This window comes from Mchenga conophoros, linkage group LG4, assembly GCF_057382185.1.
Source record: "Mchenga conophoros isolate Kocher_MC1m ecotype Shallow Benthic linkage group LG4, M_conophoros_male_GT1.1, whole genome shotgun sequence".
NCBI lineage: Eukaryota > Metazoa > Chordata > Actinopteri > Cichliformes > Cichlidae > Mchenga > Mchenga conophoros.
In genome coordinates this window covers 33,709,076-33,714,899 of record NC_140529.1, presented here as the reverse complement: position 1 = coordinate 33,714,899, position 5,824 = coordinate 33,709,076, and the positions used below count along the sequence as shown (strand labels likewise).

Here is a 5,824-nt window from a genome sequence, read left to right as displayed (position 1 = left end):
AGGGAGGATGTCAAAGCTTTTATTCACAAGCTTTTAAAAAGCTCTCTATTCCACACCGCTGCATTTCCCCCTCTGCAGGGCAGAGAGCACATCTGCACTGAGAAAATAACCTCCAGCCTCCGTGCCGCCTCGCAAACAAGCCACAATAACAAGATGCGGATGGGTTTCTGCACTGCAGCCCCAATGAGACACGCTGCATTTTCCAATTTTGTGACAAAGGAGAAAGAGGTGACTGTGTTCATCAACTCATGCCGCTTTGTGCTTTTTATTCTGATGGAGTGAAATTAAAGATAGCTCTATGAATGCGGAAACACTTACCAGGACCACACAAGTACAAGGTTTGAGAAACCGAACGAGTGAAAGTACTTCAAAATAAAGATAAGAAGAGCAAAGGTTCTACAAACTAATTTAAAAAAATAGCTATGGGCTTTATCAGCCTTTCACACAACTTCCTCTAAAACGCTTCATTGTGTCCTGTTTTCTCCTGACAGCTGGTGCCTATTTACAACTACCGTGTAATCACTTTTGGCAGTTTCAAAATAAAAGCAGTGGGAGCAAGACATGGGAGAGACCTCGCGTTTTGCTAGAGAAGGAACAGGCCCCACTGGGAATAAAATTAAGGGATTTCTGGGCTGGTTTGTGGTTGACACCTGACATGGTTCACTTTCTTTTTCCTCCAACTGGAGTTGAAACACCTGCTGTGGCTTTCTGCCGTTTCGTTCCCATGTCAATTCATCCAGACGCCTACCGCTGATTCAGCTATCACAACACAGCACACAGACGGTCAGGTTGTGTCTGCTAATTTAATGTCAAATAAGTTTCACAGGGCAAGACCTTACATCTGTGCGTGCTCACATCTTTGATACCACATATTTACCCAGTGTGGGACTGCTTGTGTGCAGCAGCATGTCTTAAAGCTGAAATACTTCGTCTTGAACTAGTTTTGTGTTTCAACCGCCTTTTTTTTTGACATACCAACATTACTAAGAATATGCACGTAGTATAGACCATGGCTAACTTAAACATTCAAACGGTACCTCGCTAACTTTACCATTTTGCTCCTAGTGGCCAACTGTCATGTTCTTTCTAACCTTTGCAAACATATATAAAAATTGTAGCATTGCTCCAGGTCCCTGTTAAACTCCCTACCTTTGGCACGCTAATTGGTGGCACCTGGAAGCCACTTTGAGACAATGCAGAACTACCACACAAGTTAAATGATCCACCCCTGTAGGAGGAAGAACAAGATGAGAAACAGGTGTGACCAATAAAAAAGCGAGAAGATTTTAAAACAACGGTGTAGGAGACAATATAGAAATAATCAAAGACTTCTTTGCGAAGTGGCAGCAAATAAAGATAATATCTGTATATCCTAACAGAATAACAGAAACTGTTCTTTCAATTAGGCTGCTACAGTAAATACTTCTCCATGCAGCTGTTTGTGGTATCACAAACTGTTCCCTGATCTGCGGTAACAGACGAATCTACCTCCAAACCAGTTGAAAGGCTTGTGGTTAGCCGATGGCTTTGAGTGCACCTAATGCCAACCTAATGTCGTAAATGTTTTCAACCAGATTTTATGATTCGGAAACTATTCCTGTGAAATTACATCCATGCAAGTTCAAAGTCTTTTACCTTTAAAGAGAGATGGCATGGGCTTTTATTGCGCCTAATATGGTGTTAAACTAAGGCAATAATGAAACCATTACAGATGACCATCTATTTTCACATTTCTTTTAAACATCTTATTGCTTGTAACCGTAGATGCATTAAAGACCTCCATGAGTGGAAGGAATCTATCAAACCTTTCCAAAAAATTAAGACATTTGTGGAGAGTTCAGTTTTTGTCAGATGAAAATTATATTTGGTTTTAAAGATAGACAGATCAAAGAGTTTGCTTTCACTTTGTTTCTACAGTAGAGATGTAGTTAAATGAGGAGTAAAGCCCAGTTGCAACATCACAGTGAGAAAAGCTTCTATTCATTTTTCACCTATCCATCTAACTTTTTTATTGAAAATAAAATGTTTCTACTAAAGATCGACACTATTTATGGAAACTGTATCACATCATCACCACTCATATAACAAAGCTGCTGCCCCATTATATAATTCTCACTGTTTAATTTACAAGTGGCTGTGACTTGATGAAAAGTGTCAGCGGATGGATGAAGGTGAAGACGAGCCTGCCAAAGGCTCCATGCAGAGGAGAGCATCTGCTGTCTGTAAGCTGCAAACTCCATCAGCCATAATGACAGCAGTGGACACAGAAACCTTTGAACCGACAATGCTGCACATGATCATAGCGACCACTACATGGAGAAAACTGGTCATAGCATAAATAACATACAACCAACGAGTGACAACAGCGACAGCCGAGATCCTTGACTATGTTTTAATTGAACTGTTTGTTCTGACGTTGGATTTAAATGGATTTAGACTTTGGTTTTAGACAGTTAAAATTTACTGCTTCAAATCCTCAGTGACCTTTTACTGTTTTAAATCGTATGCCTGAAGAATTCTAATTATAGGACCACAGTAATGCAAACAACTAAATGATGCCAAATAGAAAGTGCAGTTTATATAAGTAACATTCTTAACTTTGCTATCACCAAGCTCATTACAGACAGAAATAGAGAACTCTATGGTCTACAGAGGCTTTCATCCAAACCCATTAATGCACTGTTTGCATTTATATGTAATCTCACAACAGAGAAGGCGAGCTATCTAACATCGTGATCTATCTGACTGATGTCTTTAGGCCGGCGTTCATAATGAACATGTCCACTCTCCAGGATGGCCCTGCGGGCAGGAACTCAGGTCTTTGTTTTTGATCTTCCCCAGGCTGTCTGTTGCATTAACTTACTTCTTTCACCAGATGCACTCATAGATGAGTCGCATCATTTTTCATGTTGAGCAGTGGCTCTGTGAGGCTTATTGTCAAATCTGGCCCTCCAGCCCTTGCTGTCCAATGTAATTCTTTAGTACATTAAGCCACCCATCTCCACACAGACACATTTAAAGCCAGACAGTAACATATTGCTGTTATCATGATGTTGTGCATTAGTGGGGCATTATTTTGCCCTTAGCACATAATGTTGCTGTAGTTGGTGTTGAATATATATTAAGTTTAAATGGTTGGCAATATGAGGTGGACGGCTTTTTTAGGATGCTGTTGGAACAAACAAACCCCATGATTAAAATGCTCCTTGTTCCAGTAAGAGTGATCTTCCAGTTTCAAACCATGTCACAGTCTGCAAGTTGGAACTAATACGATCTATGTCAGGCTATATGTCACTGGTTTAATGCATGTCAGAATGTGTGAGCAGCCTTCAAATCAAATAACAGGCTCTGGCAGTAGTGGCACTTCTTTGTTTCTGTGTGCATAAATGCATAAAATGCAGTTGTATTGTGAGAATTTGATTTTTTACCTCTGCCATTTCAGCCTAAATTAAATGTGTTCATGAACGTGTTAACTTTTGCTTGACTTTAATACTATTCTTACCTACATACCATCCAGATTTTAAACTGAATACTCTGCTGATACTGATGTTTGTTGAACCTTACACAGAATTAGTTCATTGTCACCTTGATGACCTTCTTTGAAGTAAATTTCTGTGGCCCACAAAACCTATATTGTTGCAGGTTTGAGAATGTGTGCCAATACCACTAGTGCTATAAAGCTAACAAGTGCTCATTTAGTTACTCTCCTCGTAGCACTTAGTGCAATAATTCTGTTTTAATGACTCTCACTAAGCACAATTTACAGTTTTTCTCAAATGCTAAAACACATGTCACAAACGTTACCACCAGGTCCCCCAATGTCCAAACACAACACCCTTCTCTAAAGCTACATAAACACAACCACACCTTCCCACTGCAAAACTCAAACTCCCACACCAAGAGAGCAGCTCGAAGCTGTCAAAACTGTAAACACTATACACAGCATTACACACTACAGCAAAACAATTGAAAACACAATGCTCAATTTGTGAGAAGGTTCTTTGTTTCATAACTGCCAATGCATATTTTAGAAACTATACAGTAACGGATCGTCGTAGATCTCTGCAGAGGATTAGGCATTTAGATTTGTGAGTTTCATATGAGTAGTATAAATCTATAAAAACATCCTGCATGTACGTACACTACTGTAACACAACTCAATGCAAAAACAGAATCTATCGCACACAACAGTACTCTCGGAAACATGATCAGGGTGTGAAGTCTTTTTTATTGTCTACACGGTCATTTTACAGTATTACACACAGTCACTGTGCGGCATCATGTCGCCGAGCTGCATTGGGCCACATCACCTCATCTACATCACAGGCTATATTGTCCCTTGCTAGGCACCGCGGGAAAAACGCCCTGGAATGGCGAATCCATCCCTGGAAGGCCTCCACTGGGATGTCAGCACAGGCCAGCTCCATTGCCCGTACGAGGTTCTCTCTTGTGTATGGCTGTCTGTCATACACCTTCCATCTCCATGATGAGAAGAACTCCTCTATAGGGTTCAGGAAAGGGGAGTAGGGTGGCAGACAGACGTTTAAAAAGTGGTCACTGTTTGTGGTGAACCACTCTCTGATTTGGTGTGTCTTGTGGAAGCGGACGTTGTCCCAAATGATCACATACATGTGATGTGCTAGCCTAGGATGGTGTTGTTGACGGTCCAGGAGGATGTCTTTTAGCTCCTCTAGGAAGGTGAGGAGACGTTGGGTGTTGTAAGACCCAAGGACAGCATGCCGGTGGACAAGCCCCTCCGTACCCATAGCTGCACAAAGAGTAATATTACCCCCCCCCCCCCCGTTGGCCAGGAACCTCAGTGATGGCTCTCTGGCCAATGATGTTACGGCCTCTTCGCCTTCGTTTCTGGAGGTTGAAGCCAGCCTCATTCAGGAAGAGGTACTCATGGGGTCTGGCCATCGCGTCCAACTGCATTATCCTCTGTGAACATGGGAAAGCGTACAGGTGTTCAGAACGGTCAATCAGGTAGCACAGGTAGTCCAGAAGTAATGTAGGCCACTAAGCAACACAGTATGTCCACTAACTGTACTGTGGACATGGATGTATACGTACTTGCACATACTCGTAACGTTGTCCTATGTGTCGCGCAGAGTTGCGCTCAAAGGGAACCCTGTAGACCTGTTTCATCCTCATCTGTTGGCGCCGGAGAACTCTGTCTATTGTGGACACGCTGACAGCATCAATGTTCTCAAAGTTTACATTATCTGCAATGACTTTGTCTCTGATCTCTCGGAGTCTAATGCAGTTGTTCTCACGGACCATATCTGCAATGAGGGTTTCTTGTGCCGCTGTGAATATGGCAACCCTCCCACCTCTATGTGGCATTCTTTCAGCTCTAAAGAAAGAAACATGTGTTGTCAATTGACTGATTTATATGTAAAACTACATGTAAGGTAACAGACCACTTTCACAGGCCTGTAAAACTGTAGTGTGACAAAGAAAGCAATAGCGTACTATACCTGTTGTGTTGTCTAAATGCCTTGATAATGGTGGCCACGGTGGACCTACTCAGGTTTGGATGTACTCTTCGTCCCGCTTCAGCCATTGTCATGCTATGGACAATGACATGATCAATTACTGTTGCTCGCATATCATCTGTTATGATGGTGCGAGGTTGTCTTCTTCTCCCACCTGGACCTTCTCCTCTCTCTTGTTGGCCTCCTTGTCTTCCTCCTCTACTCCGAACTCCTCTTCTTCTTAGGCCTTCACCTCTTCCTCCTCTGATCTCAACCCCTCTTCCTCTTTGGCCTGCAGCTCTTCTCCTTCCGCACGCTCGAATGCCTTCATCCATTGTGATTGTTTG

At 42.2% G+C, this 5,824-nt stretch overlaps 1 pseudogene; it reads right to left on the bottom strand.

Annotated features, from left to right (window-relative positions):
* Positions 1 to 4,434: 4,434 nt before the first annotated feature.
* Positions 4,435 to 5,352, bottom strand: LOC146576575 (uncharacterized; annotated as a pseudogene).
* Between the last annotated feature and the right edge of the window lie 472 nt (positions 5,353 to 5,824).